This window comes from Papio anubis, chromosome 14 (genome assembly GCF_008728515.1).
Source record: "Papio anubis isolate 15944 chromosome 14, Panubis1.0, whole genome shotgun sequence".
NCBI lineage: Eukaryota > Metazoa > Chordata > Mammalia > Primates > Cercopithecidae > Papio > Papio anubis.
Genome location: NC_044989.1, coordinates 6,766,627 through 6,790,892, shown reverse-complemented (window position 1 = coordinate 6,790,892; position 24,266 = coordinate 6,766,627). Strand labels below are relative to the sequence as shown.

Below are 24,266 nucleotides of genomic sequence, written 5' to 3'. Positions count from 1 at the left end.
CAGCCACATGGAAATGTCAGTCCAATTAAACCTTTCTTTTGTAAGTTTCCCAGTCTTGGGTATGTCTTTATCAGCAGCATGAAAACAGACTAATACACGTGCATATTTAAACATTGCAAAGATTTTAATAAAAATAAAAGCCATTATAATCATTCAGAATAAACAGACGGTCTCTAACTTCGTTTCCGGTCACAACCAAGCAATCATACCTGCTCATTCTATACATCTATTTGGCTATTCAAAGAAAGTTAGGAAATGTATTTTAGTATTGTATAAATTACCACAAAAATTCCAAATAATATTTTAATTAATTTTTTGTCTCTAACTCGGAGTTCCAAAAATGTCAGCCTATGTCGGCTCCCCTACATGTCTCTTCTTAATTTAAAATCTGAAATGTATTTTATTGTCAAAAGGTGCAACATCCTTGATGCATCTGCCTGTCGAGAGCTAAGAGTTAGACAAGGTTGGTCAGCTCACGGCACTGTGAATGTAAGACTTACTTTCACAATCAGTAAAGTCTGACTACTTTCATAGTGCCAGCCTTTCAGGGAGGCTTTTCTTTTTCCCATAAGAAAAAAAAAAAAAAAAACAGTGTTAATTCAAACAAGAATTATGCACTAATAATAGCTGACATGTATTAAGATCTTACTAGGTGTACCAACTCATAAGCCACTTAATCTTACAATAGCTTAGTGAGGTGGTATTATTACCTCCCATTTGGTACAAGGAGACCGGGGCACAGCGAGGTTAAGAAGTTTGTTGACTATCACACTACCACGGACATGGAAACAGCATATGGATCTCGGCAGTCTGAAGCCAGCCCCATGCTCTGAACCACAATATTGTATTTAATTATTTTCTGAAAATTAGAATGCACGTGATACTGATGGTCATAAGGCAGCCATAATCTTGACAATGTGCAGAATCATGCTACAAACGCCATTCTCCCTTCTTGAGACACCTATACTATTCAGCACTCCTGGAGAACAGATATGCCTGTAACTTCCACCCTCCCACTTTACAGGCTGAGAATGAGGTGGAGCTGGTAAATGACAAATCTAACATCAATTAATGGGCATGAGTCATAGCCTAAAAAACTAGATCCTCCAGAATTCTCACTTACTCTTAATTTCCACATCCTTCCTTACGTGGTGAACAACGTGCTATCCTGAAGTCCAGTAACACTGTAGACCAGAGATTGGTAAAGTCTACCTGCTAAGGGCAAGATGGAAAACATTTCAGGCTTTGTAGGCCATGGGGTCTCTGTAGAAAAGACCACTCTGATCCTGGAGCACGAAGCAGTCAGAGATGGCATGTAAGCCAACAGGCACGGCTGTGTGCCTGTGAAGCCTTATTTATGAAAACAGGCAGTGGGCCGGATTTGGCCCATGGACCATATGCTGACCCCTGCGGTGGGTACTGACAATTTTCTAGGGATGGTGGAAATCCATCTCACCCTTCCAATCTTCTCCTTTCTCTAGTAAATATTGGAAGAAAGTTAAAATTCCATTTCCACTCCAAAGACTTATGCCTGATGTGAAACCCTTTCCCAACCTCATCCTCCCTGGCCTATTTTCCAGCAGACAGTGTGCACTGTGCTGTCGGACTGGTCTTCTGAGGAGATGCCCACCCTGTACTAAGAGGTGACCAGGAGGACCTTCTACCCGGGCCACCTTCCATCAGCATTTAATCTGCATGTTTGATGGCAATACAAGAGCCTTACATGCCGATACACACAGAAGAAATGGAGGAAGTACAATAAAATTAATCCAACTAGTCTGTGGTTGAACAGTTAATGACAATTTTAGGATAAGAGCCTAAGTCTCTTTATCCAAAGATCCTAAGACACCACGTGAGCCTAATATTAGACACGACATCCTAATATTAGACACAACATCCTATACTAAAAAGTGTGCAATCTTCTGGGATCAGAGGCCACTGAGTTTGAACCCCAGCTCAGACACCCAACCACGTGACTGTGGCAAATTGCCTACACTTAACACCAGCTCCAGTAACTAAGGCACCATCCGAACCTGCATTAGTGGTATAATGCCTCATTTAATCCTTTCAGTAAACTATGAAGTAGGCATGCTCATCCCCATTTCACAGATAAGAAAATGAGGCTTTAAAGTTCCCCAACTTGTCCAACGTCACAAAATTAGTAAATGTCAAGAGCCTAGCTTCAAACAGAGGCAATCTGGCTTCAGAATCCTACTCTTCAAACCATAAATGTGACCGCCTCTTGGGCTTCACTGGTGCTGGTGTCTACCATTATTGTAACTATTATCCCCCACTGTTAGAGGGCGTGCACCTTTCTAGTCAAGAACTAAACGCTTTCCTGTGGATCTTCCGCTTTGCCAGATGCAAGCATCTGTAGGTCCTTTTCTGTGGGAGTTTGGGCCTGGATGTGGCTCGGGAACAGAATGGCAGTCCTTGGCCTCGCTGGGACACACTGCATCCCCGGGGTGGAACGCAACCCTGAGACACAGCTGGCTGCCTTGTTAGCTATAGTCCTGCGCAACATGCGCACCGAACAGTCAATCTCTAAGAGAAGATGGTTTATGTGCCAGAGAGGCCAGGAAGGGAGGCAACCAGAAAAGGAAAAGGATTGTCAAGAGGAATCTTCCAATCCCACAGCCCCACTCCAAGAATCAGCAATTAGCCCGAGGAACGACCCCCCCACAGGGCTATTTCCGTTCCACCCAACCCACCTGAAAAATTATTCTAAAAAGGAAAAAATAAGTTATAAACATACGAAGCCATGTGCAGTTAAAGAGGGTAAGTGGCGGTTAGCACAAGAAGTTATATAATTTCCCTTTTGTAGCTAGGAGGAAAGTTATCTCCCAAAGTTTGATAGTTGAACACAGAAGTACAGCAGCATTTCAGACTGTCACTCAATCTTGCTGCAGCTCTGCCTGGCAGATGACTGAGCGTGTGCCCACAATTTAGGCCTGCAATGAGGAGGAGGGAAAGAAGAGGAGGCAGACCAGTTAAAATTAGAATCCACTCTGCTGTTTGCTGTTGCTCTGGCTTCAAGGGAAATGGGTGGGTTTAGGTGGCATCAGCTTGATTTGAAGTTACTCCTATAAGGTTGTGGGCTGGATCGGAACCCTGGGGGAGACAATAATTCCTCCCCAGGGGCCTGTGTGAGAAGAAATGAGACTCCCCTTCCAAGGCTCTCCATTCATGAACCAAACTGCAATCCCCTCTTTTTGAAAACCATTAAGACTAGAAAGGAAACTGCATTAGGTTCAAAAGAATAAAATCAGGAATCTAGAAAGAAACATTGTATACTCTCTTATCCCACAGTAGAGAAATATCCCAGGTCCCACTGAAAAGTAGAGAAGCAGGCTTAGCTAACTGGAAACTGGGAGTTGAATCCATGCAAAAAACAAAGTGAAGGTCAGAACTAGCGAGAGCCCAGGGAGTGCTTCTGTCCAAGACTTCATCTGGTATCACTCAGATACATGGCAAATCAGAGGACAGAATTCCAAGGCCCAGGTGAGCAGCGCTGCCACTCCCCACACAGGTGCCAGAGCTGTCTGTGTCTAGAATAACTGACTGCCCCATGTCAGCAAGTTCCACACAGCTGAAGACTGCAAAAGAGAAGGGTTAAGGAAAAATCTCATTGACCCTGAAACTGCAGCATGCTGCCAGACCCCACCTCAGAATGCAATTTGTTATTCAGTCTTAACTCACCCATGACCTGGTTTGCCCCATATTTTAGTTTTGTAACATTTATTATCCTTCTGGCAGATATGCTGAAGACTAGAATCACCTCATATGCTAGACAGCCCTATCACTGGGACCCCACACCCTGGCCATCCCTACCATCCCTACAGGGGCTCCCAGTAGAAAGAAGGCAGGCCCACTCAAGGAACCAGACAACTGAAGGAATATTAAAGCAGGCAATAGTTTACAGATGTGGAAACGGAAAGGGACTCAGGAGAACGTGGAAAACTGCACACCCGTCCCAAGAGGACTGGGCATGACTTCCCAGCCAGAGGTTTCTGTCCAATCAGCTGGAACTCCTGCAACAAGGACAAGGCCAAAGAACAATGGGAAACCCAGTGACCACACACCACAGAGTACAATGACATGGTCACTAAGTATTTCTGCTTTTCTATACTTGTCAGTTATTTTACGAAGTGTATGTTATACTTTGCAAAAAGAAAAACAAGTAAGAAAAATGTGTCAAATAAGGAAAGCAAGGTAAAGACAAGAGTGATTTTAGTGCACAAAATTCATATTCTCAAAGTTCAGTTTTACACATGACTCTATGCACTCAATTTTGTGCAGGTCATGCTTTGGGGGCAACAAATTTGGTTCAAAACTTCAAACAGAAATGGGGGCTGCAGGAGGAAGGGCTAGGCCACTGGAGAAGCCATCGCATGGTGAGAAAAACACAGTCCTGTGGCTTGTGCAGAAAGAAGGTGCAAGTCACTACTTGGTGAAGCTGGTGGCTGAGGGTGTGGATACTGGGACAGACCCTGGGCTCATTCTCCACCATAGCCTCTGCTCTCTGAAGGGACCTGGGCAAGTTCCTCCCTCTCCAGGTCTCAGTTTCCTCCTGTATAAAATGAGGAAAATGGTACCAGTTGAATATCCCTCATCCGAAATGCTTGGAACAGAAGTGTTTTGGATTTTGAAATATTTGCATATACCTGATGAGATAGCTTGGGGCTGGGACGTGTATTCGTCTGTTTTCATGCTGCTGATAAAGACTTACCCGAGACCGGGCAATTTACAAAAGAAACAGGCTCATTGCACTTACAGCTCCACATTGCTGGGGAGGCTTCACAATCATGATGAAAGGCAAGGAGGAGCAAGTCACATCGTACGTGGATGGCAGCAGGCAGAGCGAGAGCTTGCGCAGGGAAACTCCTGTTTTTAAAAACATCGGATCTCAGGAGACCCACTGACTATCACGAGAACAGCATGGGAAAGACTCGCCCCCATGGTTCAATCATCTCCCACCAGGTCCTTCCCACAACACACGGGAACTATGGGAGCTACAAGATGAGATGTGGGTGAGGACACAAAGTCAAACCATATCAGGACCCAAGTTTAAACATGAAATTCACTTTTGCTCCATATACACCTTATACACACATAGCCTGAAGGTAAAATTTTATAAAAGATTTGTAACAATTTTGTGCATGAAAGGCAGACTGACTGCATTTTGCCTGCAATCTGTCACATGAGGTCAAATATGAACGTTTCCACCCGTGGCACGGTCGGCACTCAAAGTTTCATACTCTGCAGCATTTCAGATTTTGGCGTTTTTGAATTAGGAATGCTCAGCCTGTACTTTTATTAGTTTCTTGGGGCTGCAGTGACAAACACCACAGACTGAGTGGCTCCAATAGCAGAAACGTATTTTCTCACACTTCTGGAAGATGCAGGAGCATGAGCAGGGTGTGGGCAGGGTCGGCTCCTTCTGAGGCTCAGAGGAAGGATCTGTCCCAGGCCCCTCTCCCTGGCTTGTCGGTGCCGTCTTCTCCCTGTGTCTCTTCATATCATCTTCCTTCTGTGTGTATCTCTGTCTCCCAGTTTCCCCGTCTTATATGGACACCAGTCATCCCGGGTGAGGGCCTACCCCAGCGACCTAATTTAAACTTGATTACCACTGTAAAGGCCCTCTTTCCAAATAAGGTCACACACTCTGATGTACTGGGAGTTAGGATTCCAACATATGAATTTTAAGGGGACATGGTTAAGCCCACGACACCATTTAGAATAATGAGGATTAAATAAGTTAACAGATGTGGCACCCTACTAACAAGGCCAGTAATGACACTGATGCACTACAGGAATGGCCATCATTATTGTCATCACTACTGACATTCAGCCCCAAGGATGAGGTATTACCTAACCTACTGGCTACAGCCCTGGACCAAGAGGCGGTATACCTGGGTGCACCCTGAGACCACATGCTATGCTCTCGAGGGGCGGCTCTGTGCTACGCTCACAGTGTCCCTGAGCCCAGGACCTCATCTGACCAGCAGGAACCTCCACATCTCACCAGCCTCTTACTACCACTGCAGGGACTCAATGGGACAGCCCGAACACATAATACCTGGGAACACCGTGGGCTCTGACCACCAGTCATGCTTGAGGAGGATGATGCCAAGAGACACTGGCAATGCCCTCGCCAACTTCACAGTGCCTGCTTTGCCCTGAAGAAGAGTTGATGCGTTTTTCCAGACACTGTGGCTAAATTTGTAAAAAACACATTGACAGGTAATTCTGGGTGTTATTTTGTATGGTAGGAGAAAAGGATTTGTTTTCTCAAACGTGTTTGTTTCTTGTGATGAGACTAGACTGATCCCAGTAGGGGGAGCAAAGCTCTTGTCTTCAAGACCAGGCAATGGGCCAGCAAGCATGGACCCGCAGGACTGCTGCAGCCACAAGAACACATTCCAATTACTGGAGCCGTGTTCTATGTTCCCAGAATAAATCAGTGGTTTGTCCCAGCTGAGGAGGTGAAGAGCCACTGGCAAAGCCAGCTGCACCCACCAGGAGTCTGTTCTAACCTTGCCTGCTCTGGGCCCGAAGTGTTCACTGTTCCCCTCCTTCAACCAAAATAATATAAGAAAGTACTATGCCCACGTATTTTAACTTGCAACTCATCCTGCAGGATCTTCTCTTTCTGTATTTTCAAATGAAAATATGGAATGCCAGAAGAGTTTAGAACACACCTCCTCTAGCCTTCTCAAGGGTTGCCCAGAGAAGAGAAGGCCCTTGAGGAAGGATCAGCAAGGACAGGGTGGCTGCCCACACCGGGCTGTTTTACATGATACCATTCTGGGAGTAATGAGCAGAAGAGACATACCATTCAAAAGCAACTAATGCCAAATCCCATGGAATTAAGAATCCTTTGAAGTGGACACCACTTCCCCTACTCTACAGATATCAACAACTCACCGCACGCAGTGACCCGTTTCTGAAAAAAACACTGTTCCTTAAAATGCTAATAGAAGGTCCAGGTCCACTGAAACATGAGTTCCCAAATCAAGTAGCTTAGTGCTCTGGGTTTGCAAAGATGTTCATCAACTTTTAATTCATTTGATATTTCCAGCGAGCTTTTGACTTTTCCCTCATTTTGCACATAAAAAGAAAAAAAAAAGAAGTCTATGGAAGTATCTTAATTTGGCTTCCCCTAGAGCAGACCCTGAGACAATGATTCCTATGCAAGTGATTTATTTGGTAGGTGAGTTTCTTGAGCTAAGGAAACAGTTGTAGACGTGAAGAAGTGAATGAAGTACAAGTGAAGGATTTACCACTCTGGTCGCTACTGAGGTTAATGGATGCTTAATCCCATGGAGGACTCAGACAGTCACTGTCACACCCCTGCCTCATAGTTACCCAGAAGTAGAGAGCAGGGGCTGAGATCTACCAACTCTATCTCCCAAGACCGGGGGCTGCTCCAGGACAGGGCGCCACAGGACAAGGCTGAGGGGCTCCTCAAAGTCCCCATGCAAAAAGGGGCAAGGGTGGGGCACAATGGGGCACTAACAAGACCCTGGGCAGGTTCCCTTCACACTCATCCTCCTTCCCCCATAACCACTGGTGCCCACACGCCCCAAGGGAAGTTTTCTGTCGCAGATGACAAACGAACGGTGTCTTCTGTAGATGAAGAATTACATGTTTCACATAACATTTTCAAAGCTTGATTTGTAGTAATTTGTCAGAATAAACTCTCATTGGAGGAAGAATGACCTACATGCATAGTGATGGGTAAAATTCATTATCACAGGCGAGGCAGATTGAATCCGAGGTCAGGAGATGAGGCCATCCTGGCTAACACAGTGAAACCCCATCTCTACTAAAATACAAAAAAAAAAAAAAAATAGCCCCGAGGCCCGGTAGCCTGTGATCCCAGCCACCGGAAGATGAGGCAGGAGGCCGGCAAACCGGGAGTTGGAGCTTGCAGTGACTGAGATCCGGCCACTGCACTCCAGCCTGGGCGACAGCGCGAGACTCCCTCTCAAAAAAACAAAAAAAAAAATTCATTATCACACATGTACGAACCAATAAGAACCTTGACTCAGCAGGTGACCATGGGAAACTGGAGAAGCAAAGGCTTGCTGGGAGAGTCACGAAAAGGGAGAACATCATACAGGCATGGGGGATGGTATGTGGGGAGGAGGAGGAGACAAACTTGTCTCCAAAATGTCTTGTGTGGATGGCTGTAAAAACTCCTGACACCACGAACCAAAGAACTAAAGCTAAAGCCAAGAGAGGAAGGTCGGTCGGGAAAAGAAGCCTGTACAGGGGAGAAGCATGGATCTTCAAGGATCAGGAGGGCTTCCAGGTGGAAGTGGCCAGGATGTATAACCAGAGACCTGGCCATAGAAAATCCCATCAGGAGTAACACCAGCTCAAGAATTGCCTTCACTGCACAAGCTTGTGCTACTGCCCTAACCACGGACTTCCTAATTACCTGTTCACGGAACACTCTGCTCGGTGATTGTTCTATTAAAGTTGAAATGCTTCAGGCCTCCTGAAAATAGCCCCTAAATCACTCCCCTTCTCATGCCAATATTTACTGTACTTCAAAACGCAAGACAGGAGGTTGTCATGGAAAAAGAACTTGGCTACTATTAACCTCTTAAAATATTCTTTTTATAGTGGGGGCTGCTTTAGACATTTGGTGACTGGAGATTTCTCCAGGGGCAATTCATCCTTCTCCCCAAACAAACCTCAGAGCACAGACTTTTCAGGTTCTGGGAAGACCAAAGCGGGTGACGCTGACCATGGCTGTTTAGTCTTCGTGTTACTGTTGTTTCTGCATCCTAGCTAGAAGGTGAAGAAAACATCCAACATTTGGAGACTAACTCAAATTTTAAAATATTCCAGTGTTTCTCTGGCCAATATTGTCATAATCGTCCTCACACGGTCCATTTAAACCACCATTTCTTCTTACTGTGAAATATATGGGCTAAGACTTTGAAGTGCCTGCAAAGGTCAGGGTATAACAATTGTTGCTGAGTAAACAACTTCTCCAATGCTGAATGTGCAATTTTGGTATTAGTGTGTGTGTTGTGGGGGAATGTGTAATTTTGGTATTAGTGTGTGTGTTGTGGGGGTTGGGGGGGTATCTTTTTTCCTTTTCTTTCTTTTTTAATGATACTAAACATTTAACTCCTTCAAACCTAAAACGCACATCCTGTTTAAAAACTGAAAGCTTAATAAGTGAAAACCCCGATAAACTTAGGCAAATTTTCTGTCTCTTCACCAAATACAAACAGCATAGCAATCTAGAAGGTAAAAGAGAGATTTCCTTTTAAGATGATAATTATCAAAAGCAATTTTTATAAATCTTGTGCCTATTTCCTTATTCACCTGGAAAGGATGGGAAAACAGCTTCGGGATGCCATCCTGAAGATGCAATCCTCGCCCGTTTCCCCAAGCTCTGCGCCACCGCACCGGCCTGCAGCTCCACACTTGCCACAGAGTCACCGCCCTACCTTCCCGCTATTTGTGCTTAGGTTTTGCGTTATGCCTCAGGCTTAGAAAAGCTTCTCCCTCTAGAAGGCACTGGTCCCTTAAACTCCATAAAGGCCCTGAATATACAGACATTTCTATAATTGAGTAATTGACAGAAAATTGCTCTCCATACATGTACATGTCTGGTGCTGTAGGTCCACTCACCAAAGAGCTTCCACCTGCCTTTGCATGTGTGGTGGGGGCTGTTCCCCACCTTGCAGGGACACCACTGCCTCCTATGATGGCCTCCAACACGCCCTCCTCCTGAGCTGAGATCGTGTCCTATTTTCCTGTTTTCCCTCCAGGCCCAGAAAAGCTGAGCCTCGTCCCAGTGCATGTGTCTGCAGGGTTGTTTCACGTTTCTTGTAAATATCCTCATAACAGGCCTGCCAGCTATGATAGGGCAAACATTTGACACTTGTTGAGTACAACTGTCTGTAAACAATTCCAAACGGGGCACCCAGCACGCACGCGCAGGCAGAATTCCTCTGTGTGCAGAAATCCTAATTTTATACCTAAACTCCTTGCTACTGTGTTGAGTGCAAAACCACGCTCCCTCTTTCAAAGAATGAAAATTCACATTGGAAGCCAATGTGTTCTCTTGCTGTGTTTTGTTTTGTTTTTGTTTTCCATCTCTGCTACCCTTGCCACAGTTTTACTTTAACCTCATGCCTCTTTCTTGAGCCACATCATTACTTCCTTTACAGCTCTGCCTACCAGCTGCTGGAGCGGGCCAGGAGGGGAGTGAGGAAAATGCAAGACCAGGCTGACCCATTCCCTGCACAGCTTCCAGAAGGATGGTTCTCAAATGCAAAGCCACTCCGGGGCATACAGTGTGTCCCATGCCTGCCTCTAGTTTGCGGCTGCTTCACAGGAGGGACTATATTAAATTCATTTTTAACAACCCCAGCTCCTCACCCAATGACTGCACACCAAGGACACATGACTCAGAAACCCTGAGTTTTAACTCTAGATATGTAATTAACTAGCTAAAGACTTTTGCTCATCAATTAAACAGAGGAAAGAAGAAAGGGGAAAAGAGAGAGGGAGAGAGGGAAAAAGGAAGGGGAAAAGGAAATTTGTTAAAACTGCAGGGTTTGTTTGGGCCTCTTCTCTTGTAATAGTCTTTTGTTCTGTCATTTTGGAAAGATTCAGGTAAATGGCAAGTAAGCAGACCTTACACATCCAATTACACAGATTCATTCTGAGAAGAGGAAGGAGGCAAGAAAAGGTTTAACTTAGAAAAAAAATCACGAAGAATTTAATTGTGTGATGAGGAATGTCTATGAGCTCAGAAAGTGACATGATACCGAGAGAGGTTCATCAATCCATTAAGGAACAGGATGGAGCCAACAAAGAAGGTATATCGGATCAGAATGTGTTGCATATTAACTTTCATGCTCCCAAAATCACTGGAGATTCACTTATCTCTAAACGCGCACAAACATTTCAACCCAGAGACTCCTTGCTTGGCCAGTAAGGGTAAAAATCAAACACACATTTTTCAGGTATTTCATGTTCATGTTACCTGAGGACTCCTGATGTTACCTACGATCCTGTCTGTTCAGGCCTCAGTATCTCTCTGTGGAACAAGGCACGATTCAGACAAGATGTGCTCCAGTATCTCAAAACTAGAAGGTGGATTTCATGCATCAAATCACCACTTATAACTTAGCCTAATTCAAGTCCAAGTACAACTTCATCCTTGACCTCTGCTTCTCAGTGCCGAGGACAGTCCCCTTCTTCATCCACCTTTTCAAATTATCAAAATAATCTTGTCATCTCCCTTCAATGATCAATCACAGTTCAAAGACCACCACAAATGCAACACTGGCATCATGATGGCATAAACCATGGAGACTAGCAAGGTGGGGCCAGTCATTAACTGAAGACCTTCAGTGCATGAATGCCTATGCTCAGTAATGGGAAAGGCATTGCCCTGCCTCGGGAAGTTTATGCTGCAGTTAATAAGACAAGTGCACAAATATTCAAGTAAAAGAGAATGGGGAAGAACTAATGTTTTATTGACTATCTGGTCTAAGTGTTAGAAGTTTTCCCTATTTCAGTGAATGTAACTATCCATAATCTGATGAGATACATGGCTTCACAGATGAGGAAACCAGTGTTCAGTCAGAAGGCTAAATAGCACAAAGTTTTGATATAGGAGGTAGAAAGAAAGTATTTAGGCAGGCAGTGAGGGCAAAAGGGTGTTTGGCAGAGCTTCCCTTCTACCAAAAACCTGCCCCCCAAAATCATTTCTCTTATAACAAAGAACACCCTGAAAAATGGAGCCACAAACAAAAATAAGGAAGCTAGAAGCTTGGATGAGGGATGCCAGCAGCTGCACCAATAGAAAAGAGTTACCTGGGGGCCGGGCATGTCCAACACGGAGGCTCCATCTTCCCTTTTCTGTTACCACGTGTACAGTAATAAATAAAAGGGCAACATGGTACAGCTCAGGCAGAGAACCGCCCTGCATAATAAAACATTAGGGTGGGGGCTACCAGAGATTTGCATCCTATGCAAATGGCACACCTGGTCTAACCAGTCTTTAGCTCCCTGTGTAGATCAGGTATCACTTCCCCACCAGCTTATCTATAAACTCCCTGTATTTCACTGTGGATCCGACAACCCATTTTTTTCAGGACCCCTCTCAGTAGTGGAGAGCTATTCTCTTTCTTTCACCTGTTAAACTTCCACTCTCAACCTCACTCTTCATGTGTTGGTGTCCTTGTTCTCCCTGGCCATGAGACAACAAACCTCAGGTATTACCCCAGACAACGAGGCTGTTTCAATTTCACAAGTATTTAGTAAATGAGAGAGAGATTTTCAAATGCCAATCAAACACTGTCGCTAATATGACTCCCACAATACCACACACTGCCTAGGAATTCCAAGAAAACACAGCATTTCCAGGTGGCCAAGTCAGGAATGCTTCAGGGAAGAAGGGCTATTCGTGCTGGGCTTTAAAGCTGGAGTGATGTTGTTATGTGAGTGAAAGAAATTCTAGGCAGAAGGACAAAAGGGGGATGGGTATTCAAAGTCATGTGCCAGACATGAAGGCATGGCCTCAAGGATGTCATCCACAGCAAGATCCCTGCATCGGAGCTTTTCTCTCTTAGTGTCCTCTGGCTCTTAGTGTCCTCTTGTCCTTAGGATGCATGCATGTCTCATCTCTCCAAATACATTACTGTCTCCTGAGGCTGGGTCTGTATCAAATACTCTGGATCGCAGGGACTCCACTGACAGTGCCCTGGGCACAGTAGGCACTCAGTGCAGGTCTGTAAAAGAGTAGTTCATATTCTAAGAGAAAAAAAAATGTACCTTTATAGGAATTCAATCTGGAAGATAAAACGCCTCCACCCCTCAGAAATTAATTTTTTTCCTGGTCATATCATTATCATCATCATCATTATCATCATAAAGATTTATTATCATAAAGATAATCGCAACATGTTAAATGCCTATGAAGCAGCAGACATTTCTGTGATACAGTAAGAGATAACCGGAAACCCACAGACTGATTTAACATCAGACTTAAAAAAAGAAAAGCATGCATTATTCCTTTTCTAATTGCTAAATTATTACATGTTTTAAAGAGAAATTACACTAAAGCCATAAAGAAGAAAAACCACATAAGTCCAAGAAAGACATCCAGAGGACCTAGTTGTATTTCAAACAGCAAAGCAGATTTTTCTGAAAGCTTTCTTCAGTACCACACACACACACACACACACACACACACACACACACAATTGAAATTGGCATTATGCTGACCAATGACTTCATACAATCACTTCACTGCCAATTTGAAAATTAAGCGCATGCCAGCACTTTCTTCAGTTCTTCCTTCATGCTGAAGGAAGTAAACAAACCACTTGTGAGTGTGAATGCAGCGGAGAGCCTGAAACTGCCACAGAGCTGCCTGTCCACGGTGAAGGAGAAAAGAACTCTCATACCGCCACACCGGGGAACCCACGTATTTGCCAGGAACATTTCAGGTGTGGAAGCTCCTTGAGATTTACCTGGCATGACCTCCTCCCTTCACGGTGAGAAGAAATACATGCCTGATCTATGCAGAGAGCAGGTCAGTGCTGTTCTATCTGAGAATCCTCTCTCTACACACCAACACTCCCGAGTCATGACTAATTTCTCCTTCAATTCCAGATGGCATTATCCTTCCCCCGTTGTGTGTTGTGACCATCACTTTCCAGAACACAACCTTGGCCACTCTCATTGCCTTCATAAAAGAGTACCATCCAGGGGTCCAGGTGGACTCACCCCGACTCAAGTTCTCTAACAAAAGTCAAAGTCCCTTCATGGTATGCCTTCCGAGTGTCGGGAACCACCTTCAGCTGGGCTCATTTTTAAAAAAATAAGAGAGTGAGGCAGATTCTCAGAGTTGATCTGGAAACCTCAAAGGGTTTCACTCTGTTGCAAAGATTCCATGCCAAAGGCACAAGGGTCTTTGATGTACATGGTCCCTAGTCTACTCCAAGGGAATAAAAGGAAAAAGAGGATTTTAGGGCTTCACTGAACAATACAGTTTACTTTTCCTCCACCCATGTTTCCCTTTAGTTCTCCTGTGGTCTCCATTGCCATGAAATATCCTCCCGGATACTAGGGGCAAGACATTCATTTCTAACTGTTAGAATCACAGAACGTGAGGGCTGGAGGGTCTCCGGAACGCGGGCCACCCAGAGGAGACAACACGGAGTGGCGCCGTGCGATCTCCACAGGAGGGCAGGGAGGGGACAACACGGAGCGGCGCTGTGCGATCTCCACACAAGGGCAGGGAGGAGACAACAATGAGGGCAGGGAGGAGACAACACGGAGCGGCGCTGTACGGTCTCCACACGAGGGCAGGGAGGAACAATTCGGAGCGGCGCTATACGATCTCCACAGGAGGGCAGGGACAGGTAGCCCCTTGACTGCGATCCACATGCCTATTTGGTAGTAGGCTAGTCCCGGGGAATCCAGGGGACTTGGGAACTTCACTTGCTGCTCCAGTGCGATGGTTTCCATGTTTTTTCCCTCTGGAACTCATGCTGAAACTTAATCCTCAATGAAACAGTATAGGGGGCGGTGGTGATCTTTTAAGAAGTGACTGGGTCATAAGGCATCTGTCCTCATGACTGGATGAATCCATTCACTGGTCATGGATGAATAGATTAACGGGTTATCACGGGAGCAGAATAGCTGTCATGAGAGTGGGTCTGTTATAGAAGCCACTTTGGTTTTCTTTTGTGCGCCCCTCGTCCTGTGATGCCTTCTGCTGTGCTATGATGCAGTGTGAGGCCCCCCACCAAGAGCCCACCCCATGAGGTCATCTGATCCCGGACTTCCCAGCCTCCAGGACTGTGAGAAATAAACTTCTTTTCTCTATATTACCCAGTCTCAGATACTCTATTACAGCAACAGAAAATGAACAAAGACATCCAACAGCAGCTCTCCTAGCTGGATGTGCACACGCAACGGTACATCATGATCCCTGTTTTCCTAATAATCTATTAAATCATCATGCCAATGAGCCACACTCCACCTTCACTTCCATCCCGCCGTTCGGTTCTCTGCTTCCTTTTTATAGTCTCTGATTCCTGGCCATGCCCCAATGTCCCACTGAGAGAACAAGCTGTGAAAGTTACAAGGGCTTCATGAGACCCTGAGATAGGAACTCCCTGGAGTTGCAGACAGGCCGGGGCGCTTCTCATGTATCGGATCACCAGCCTCACACCCAGTGCTGTGACTTGGCCACAGGGATGCGGAAGCCCTGTCCTGTCACTGAGGGAGTTTATTTGGAATGAGTCAATGAGGTGCTTCACCAGGAACATCACGTGTTCTGTGCTCCAAGGGCCGTAAGAGAGTGCTCAGGGGAGCAAGCACTGGAGAGCAGTAACTGGAGCCCCATGCTGCACCCACAAGATGATCTAATGCACCATATAGGGAGCTACTGGGTAAGAGAGAAGCTTTTAGGGAGCCATTGGGTAAAAGAGGAGCTTTGGAAGAGTATCCAAGCTCCTTTCAGCAGGGCCCACTCTTAACCTTGATCTCTGCACAGCCCACCCACTGCCACCTTGCAGGTGAGATACCAAACCCATGTCCTCCTCTGCCTCCTCCTGCGGGATCCACAGAAGCAACTGCCTGATTGGGAAGGCAGCCAGCCTGGGACCCTCTAGAAAATCCACATGGACAGTCCGCCAGAATCATGGACACTGACCTTTCTTCAGTTTTGTCCCTCAGCGTCCCACACACTCCCCACCATGACACAGGAGAGAGGCTACTGCATTAGCTCAAGGTGCTAGTCACAGTCCAACATTTGTAACTCCCAGAGGCAGCCAGCACTCCACCAAGAACGACCGAAGTGGGCCACACGGGTTATTGTTCAAGGTCTATGCTGAGAGCACTATGAATCACTAAGACATCTGGCTCGAGAACCTTAACCAGCTGCTCTGCCTAAATTGCAACATTCTTTTTTTCTCCCAAACTCGGTGGTCACCTGGGTGCGGGGGAGGAAAGCAAGGCAGGCTTGCCCTTGTCCATGCGTTTGTTCCACCTCTGGCACGGCAGGCAGCTGAGTTACTGGGCTGTGCCCTTCAATCACTTCACTTTGCTTTCTGTCCCTTCACCAGCCCAGAGCAGAGCCCTGCAGAAGGCACTGCTGAGGCCAGGAAGAGCGGTGATCAGGTTCCACCTTCCAGGAAGAGGCAGCGTGCCTGGTGCCCCGTGGTGCCTGCGCATGACAGCCTGGCTGCAGACTACTGTGTGCTTCCATCTGTCACCTTCCAGTGCAATGTGACAGCAGCCCTCCGGCGATCCATCTGCTTCCCTGGAGCTCCATCCCGACTCCCCCACCCCATTCTGTCGTCGCCTAACTGGGCACATCCAAGATTAGGCAGTCTCAGCTGCAGCCCCCAGAAGGAAAGCTAAGAGCCTCACACCAAGCTGCTAAAAAACAGACATGTTGAGATTGAGTGGTGAGAGGCGGGGAGCTAGTGATGGCCCACAGTCCCTGCAAGGCAATATAGAGTGCTAAGATTGGAAAAGGGGTAGGAGGAAACAAGGACATTTTCTTTTACTTAAAAATAAAAGCATTTGCAAAGAGGTAGCTCTCAGAATATGCCTTTCGGTGTCCTCTGGGATCTCAGCAGCGGCCTAGAACCAGAGGGCTCATAAAGTCCAAGTATTTAGAGACATGACAGCGCCATTCAATCCCAAAAGCACTTGTTGAGGGGCAGTTCGATGCAAAAGTGTGCAGAGTTGCTTGGAGGAAATACAGAGATAAACCATGCGGGGTACCCATTTCCTGCCAATCCCACAGCAGCCTCTATGCAGTGAGCTCTCTAAGACTGGTGTGGTCAACGCCAAGGTGGGCATCAGGTAGACCAGTTTCCCTCTTACTAAGCACAACATCCGGCACTTACCTGCACACAATCACATCCTTCCTGTCACACTTTGCACACAGTTTTGCACAAATATAATGCAAAAGGGAATTGTTTTAAAATACAGTTCCTTCATTCAGCAAATATTTACCAAGTGCCTTCTGACCTCTGAGCACTCTTAACACCGGAGCAGGTGCCAGGCCTTCTACACTGAGCTCAGCCCAGATGCAGCTGGTAAAGCCCTACATGCAGGGCAGAGGGATACAGGATTTAACAGAGGGAAGCACGCAGGACAGAGAAGGGGTTTCTCAACCAGAAGAGCTCCCACGAAGAGCTTGTTGCAGACACTGGACCAAGGGGAGGGAAGAGCCAGTGAGAAACCAGAGCACCAAAGGGCTGTCCAGGGCCACCAATTATTCCTTACATTCCAGTTGGAGTGTGCTGGTGGCCCAAGAGTAAATGAGTCTGCAGCCAGGCCAGGAGCTTCCTCACAGGTTCAGGAAAAGAGTCCAAACTTTGCTCCTGCTCCTGACGCCCTGAGAACTACTGATGGAGTTTTCAACAGAGAATATTTTAATGCGCTTGTCATTTTCGCATGATTTTCTACAGTCTGAGACAAGGAAAGCAGTCAGAACTTTGCTGCAGGTAAGTAATAATTTGCAAGTGCCCTGCATATTTTTCGTAGCATATGTATGTGCTGAAAGCTTATCAGACAACGTATGAGTGGACTACAAACCACCAAGCCTGCCGGAAGCATGCAGGGTTGTTCTTACATTGAAGCTGAGCAGCGTACCAGGATGCCACTAGATTAGAACAGAGTATCGCGAAGCCAGACCTGAGATTAACAGTGGGCCAAGCAAACAAAAATCTCGGTCTAAGATCCAAGAGACCCACATTCAAGACCCTACTGCAAATTAAATTCATGAGACCTTGGACCATTCCATGGTGCCATAAAGCCTCAGTATCCTCATCTGTGATTTGGGTTACTGAGAACTGCCCTGCTTCTCACAGGGCTGTCATGGGGATCTCTGCAATAACCTACAGAAATGACGTCCAAAAAGATGTGTGGTGTACAGACGAGATTAGAGAGCTGAAAGCTGCTTCTTCCGCAGGCACCTCTGACTCTCTAGTTTGGCTATTTCACGACCATTTCAGGTACACACCATGGATACAGAGGAAGGTGACTAGCCTCAAGGAGTTTACAGGAAAGTAAGTGGCTATAACTGTGCATATTATCCCCCGCCCCCTAAAAAAAAAAAAAAAAACAGAAACAAGAAAAGAATTTGCTAGTCGGCAGCCAGGACTCCTTGGTGTCTGACACAATCCTCTATGAATCAGACAACTCCCTTAACATGTAATCTGGGCTATTTTAGAACCCCCAATAAGTTTTCAATGGGTTAGGAGGGATCACCTTATTTTTAAAGGTCCTAGAGGGCTTGAAGCCATGTTGTAATATTTTTATAGCCTCTTTCAGAGTCAGGAGCTGTACGGATTTTGTCCTCACTCTGAATTTAACTAGTACTTAAGTGTGCTGATTATAGCTGCAAACACACTTCTTGTTCCAGTGTGTGGTTGGAGAGGTGGACAGGGAAGAAGCTTTGGAAATTTACAGCACAGAAATAGCATGTGGTCTGTCTGCCTGAAAAGAATCAATCCTTCTGTGGCAACAGCTAGAAGACCACCAAAGGGCCTGTAGCAAACAAAAGACAGCCATTAAAACGGGGCTTCTTGTCACCAAATCCCTGTTTTGGGACACTGGACAGGCTTTTCCAGTCCAGGAGACACCAACAAAGCCAGGAGCAGCCACGGAGCTAGGGTGCAACAGACAGGACAAGTCTGGCTGGAAACTCGGGGGTCATCCAAGCAAAACATTTAGACACAGTGATGATTGTAAAGGAAATAATTAAGAAAGAAATTGCACTAAACACTTCCTAACTGGTTTTGCATGAAGAAGCAACTCTATTTGGTTGTGGAAATGAGCTGCGGAGGGGCAGGAGGGCCTGCCTGGAATGGGCTGAGAAGAACGGACTTGATCTAGCCACTGGCCAGCCCTGGGACCCCCGCAGGTCTCCGATCCCGCCTCTGTAACATGAAGGCCTTAAATGTAAAGGATGCTCTTTTGCGTTTCATGGAGGGGAACCACGGAGGGGAAGCCTTAGTTGATAGGGGTCACAGGTGCCCTAAACTTATTCCCGTCTCAGCCTGAGCTGAATTTTATTTTCATTTATTTTTAAGACATCGGGCTTCCATAAGACTTCCTTTGGAAAATGGATCACCACAAAACTACTCCCCAAATTTTGAAAACTCTGTACTGCATGATCTCTATAATTTCCTTTAAGCGTTCATATTTGCACACAACAGTGTTGCCTTACAGTAAAAAAATCAAAAGAAAAAAAGGTTTCTTATCTTACCCTAAAAGACTCTGTCATTGTGCTATGGACACCCTAATAAACATGTCTGATAATGAAATCCTGATTTGTTCCCAAATTTCAAGTCACACAGAAAAAATAGGGCAAAGAGGCATCTATTTTTAAAATAACACTATCTTTTGGAGAAAGTAGTGCGTGGGTCACCTTATAAATGTTGACATATGTTTACTACAGAAAATAAGGTTTAAAAAATTATAGAATGAAGATAACCTAGAATATCAACTTGATGTTACCAGTGCTATGTTCTTTCCACATTTGCAAAGTGTGTCACATGTCCCTGGACTTACACGTACGTAAGATCTCAGTCCTTCATCTAGTTCACATGATCATAAAATATTTTTTCTACACTGAAAATCTGTGCCTGCTTAATTGGAAATCTACATAAGTGTCATGAAAAACCTATCAGTGAAGAGTTCCCATCTTCTTTGATGCTCCATCCAAATGATTAAACAGGCTTTGAACCAAGGGGCCACCTACGTCTTCAGTCCCAACAAAATCAACAATTGCAGACATCCACTTCCCTCATTATGATGAACTAGTTTCTATCAAGATCCTTCCCACCAGAAAATAACTAAAGCCCAGTTAAAACAGATTGAACTAAAAAATGAATAAGCTTATAAACCTGTAAGTGGACTACAGAATTCTAAGGCTCTTAGGGTTTTTAGAAACTGAGAATTGAAGGCTTTTTTTGTTTTAATTTTCTGTGCACACAGAAAAATACCAGTGGTGTCTACTAAGAGGAGAGAAACAGAATGTATAACTTCCAAATTATAAAAGAAAAAAGAAGTAATAATATAAAGAAACAAATATGTACTTAAAAAACAGGAAACAGCATAAAAGCATGTGGAGAAAAAAAAACCAAATATGTTAAAGATCATAAAAAATAAATGGATTAAACTTGATAGCCAAAAGAAAGAAATGGCAAAATTAAATTTTAAAAACAGATAAATATACCTAAAACTATAAGAAATTGGAGAAATTAGAAGTCAAAGGATGGAGAAAAGTGATCAAGAAAAATGCCAATCAAAAGAAAGCTATCAGACAAAATAGGCTTTAAAGAATAAAGTCTAACTAGAGAAAAAGAAGGTAATAATTATAAAAGGTTTAATTCATTAAGAAGGCATAAAATTTTAAGTTTGTATACATCAAATAACTTCAAAATATACAAAGCAAAAATTACACTTACTGAGAAAAATGCCAAGTACACCATCGCACTGAGAAAACTCATTATATATGACTTTAAAATGGGAAACATGCAAACTAGTAAAAATGTAGAAAACATGAAAAGCACCGTAAACAATCTTGATGTAATAGATTGTAAAACCCAGAACCAATACACTGGGAATTCAGTTTTCTCAAAAAAACAAACAAACAAACAAAAACAGAAAATTCACAAAAGCTGACATTATACTGAGACATAAAGAACAACTCAGCAGACCATGTGTTCTGACCTCAATGCAATTAAGATAGATGTCGATAATGAAAAGATTCCCCATGTTGGAAAATTTTGAAAGACTTATCAGTAACTCATGGGTTATAGAAAAATATGTAACTTAAAAAATATGTAGAACTGAACATTAATGAGAATATTATTTAAGAAAACGTATGAGACGCCATTAAAGCAGTAGTGAGAAGAAAATTTTTTTTTGAGATGCAGTTTTGCGCTTTTGTCCCAGGCTGGAGTGCAGTGGCACAATCTTGGCTCACTGCAACCTCCATCTCCCGGGCTCAAGCAATTCTCCTGCCTCAGTCTCCCGAGTAGCTGGGATTACAGGCACCCGCCACCATGCCTCGCTAATTTTTGTATTTTTTAGCAGAGACAGGGTTTCGCCATGTTGGCCAGGCTGGTCTCAAACTCCTGACCTCAGGTGATCCACCAGCTTCGGCATCCCAAAGTGCTGGGATTACAGATGTGAGCCATTGCGTCCAGCCCCGAAAAGAAAATTCATAATCTTAAATGCTTACAGGGCTAAAAATTATTGAGTTGTTTTTAGCTGAACAAGTCAGAAAAGCAACTACAGCCTAAACTCAAGGATAGCAAAAGAAGACGTATAACACACAAAAACAAAAATAAACAAAACACAAGGTAAAGTTACAGTACAGAGGCTCAACAAAGCCAAGAGTGTTTTCCTTTGAAAATCATAATACATGCACAATCTGGCAGGTTCGTTGAGGAAGAAAAAAGAACAACTGTATTGTAATAAATAATAGAAGAGATTTTAAAATCTGTGAATAATTTCATGCTAATTAAATTGAAAAGCAGGGAATTATGAACACACGCCTAAAAGAATACCATTTAACCTGGGTAGCACGGTAAGATTCCATCTCTAAAACATATATATGTGTGTATATATGTATATATAAAATATAAATACACATCTGGATTCTATTTGCTCATTTTTAAATTTTTTTCTTAAGTTATATATATAAACATATGTTAACATACTTTTTTATATATAACATATACATATATACATAAAGCTTAAGAAAACTGACTCAAGAAGAAACGAGTGCAAATAATTTTACGAACTTTGAAAAAAATTGACTAGAAATCTTCCTACAATAAAATCACCAGGTCTCATTTTCAGTTGAGTACTACCAAAATTTCAAGAGCAGATAATATAAATCGTACACAAAATCTTCTGGTAAATTGGGAAAAACCGGGGGGAAAAAAAAACCCTCCCTCTTCAATCAGACAAAAACAGTTAAGGAAAGAAAAAATATAGGCCAAACTCTCTCATGAGTAAAGAAGCAAAAATTTAAAACAAAATATGAGCAAATGGAATCCAGATGTGTGTCAGATGTGTATTTAAACAAGCTAGATTTATCTTAGAAGTATAAGAGAATTTAACATTAGAATATACTGTAAGTGTAATAGAACGTTAAAAAAAAAACAGTGAGAACCATATGGTCCTCTTAATAGATGCAGAACAAGCCTTTGATAAAATTCAGCATGCACTTATGATTAAAAACATAAAATACAACTCGACAAATTAGAAACACAAGGTAATTTCCTTAACCTAACAAAGGACATTTACAAAAATATGGCGGCAAATATATTCTTAATTAAATTAGAACATTCCCTACAAAACTCAGGCTGAAGGAAAAGATATCTGCTATTACTTCAATTCAATATTGTACCTTGGGCTCTACTGCAAAAAAGAAAACAATAAAAAGAAAGAGAATCTATAAGAATTGAAAATGAATAAACAATAATTTCATTATTTAAAAAACACAGTATACATACAAGAATCTATAGACAAAATATTAAGAATACCAAAGGTTTGGTAAAGTGACTAGATGCAAGATCAATATTAAAAAGGTAATTACATTTATACACTCCAGCAAAGATTCCATTTCCAAGGGTATAAAAGAAACTAAGGTACTAGGAGCACATTCAACAAAAGATAAGTAAGGTGTATGGATCTAGAGAAAAGTACAAAACATAGACATTTAAGACATAAATACATGGATAGTGATACAATGTTCATGGATGAGAAAAGGCAGTATCACAGATTATGCCAATTCTTTCTAAACTGACCTACACATTTAATGCAATCCAAGCAACTTCCCAACAAGGGTTTGCTGCTGTTGTCATTGGTGCTGTTAGTTCATAAACTAACTCTAAAATCTCTACAGAGGGCAGAGGACCAGGTTTAGCCAAACGCCACCGAATAACAGGGAAAAGGCTGAAAGCCAAGTGCCAAAACTTACTAGAGAGCTGGAGTCATTAAGAGCATGCTGCATTGACACAGAGGTGGACAATCTAACCAAGTTAATAAAGGAGACACAGGAAAAAAAAAAAAAAAACAAAAACATGAATACATGGAAATACGACACATAACAGAGTGTGTATTTCAGATAAATAGAGAAAAAGGGCCATTCAATAGATGTTACTAGGTATTGTTTTTCCTTATGAATAAAAATCATATTGGATTCCTCCATTACACACAAAAGTTAATTCTAAATACTTTTTAAACTATTAAATATAAGAGAGTGACTTATGACCTCAGAATACATAAGACTGTATTAAATAAAAGGCCCTAACTATAAATGGGCAAGGTTGATACACTCAGCATGTTAAAATCAAGAACTTCTAGTCATTAAAAAGGTAACTTACAGAAAGTGAAAATGGATCGCACAAACTGGGAGGTAATATTTTTAACACATGAAACTAACAATAGTCTTCAGAATACAGGAAAAATGTGTTCAAACCAGTAAGAAAAATATACTCCAATAAAAAAACTAGACCAAAAATACAAGCAGTCATTTTACAGTTTAATGGTGATTAAACACGGGAAAGGAAGCTCAACATTACTGGTACCTTAAATTCATCTTACTATTAATTTGGCAAAAATTAACACACCTAATAATGCCGAGTGTTGGGATAAGAAAGGCACAAATTTTAAAGGAAACTCTTATTCACTGCTGATGGCAATGTGAATTGGCATGATCGCACTTCAGAAATCATTACAGCATTTTCTTGCAAACTTAATCGTTAATTAGCTTTTATTTTTCAGGCCCAGCTGTGCTCTTCCTTGGTATATAATCAAGAAAAAAATTGCACCCATGGACCAGGTATGTAGGAACCAAGAATACTAATAGCAGACTGTTTTCTGACAGTAAAGACTGAAAATCATCCAAACATCCAATGGCAGAAGAATGCACGAAGAAACTGATGCTAAGATTATCAAATATCACACAACATGAAATGAATAAATACAGTTACACAAAACAACCTGGTTAAATCTTAGAGAACACTGCGTAAGCAAGTCTACCTATAGCACAGTATCATTGTTAATGAGTAAAAGGATACGAGGTTTAGCAATAAAGAATGCTTAAAATAGCAAGGGAAGATTAGGAGGTAGCTCAGGGGAAAGGTGGGACGCCAGGGCAGCAATATATGGGGGCACCATTCACATCGACAATGCTCTCGTTTGAAAGGAAGGTTCACGGATATTTGCGA

At 43.3% G+C, this 24,266-nt stretch overlaps 1 protein-coding gene and 2 long non-coding RNA genes across 12 annotated transcripts in view; 1 reads left to right on the top strand and 2 right to left on the bottom strand.

The window, feature by feature from the left end:
- Positions 1–24,266, bottom strand: part of RNF144A (ring finger protein 144A) — a 154,846-nt gene that overhangs the window by 98,875 nt on the left and 31,705 nt on the right. The window lies entirely within an intron of this gene.
- Positions 106–7,767, bottom strand: LOC116270237. The gene is made up of 2 exons (XR_004178172.1): positions 4,665–7,767; positions 106–4,570 (listed from the first exon to the last, which is right to left on the bottom strand). It is a non-coding gene; the product is annotated as an uncharacterized LOC116270237 (long non-coding RNA).
- On the top strand, positions 13,428–14,017 carry LOC116270236. The gene is made up of 2 exons (XR_004178171.1): positions 13,428–13,579; positions 13,660–14,017. It is a non-coding gene; the product is annotated as an uncharacterized LOC116270236 (long non-coding RNA).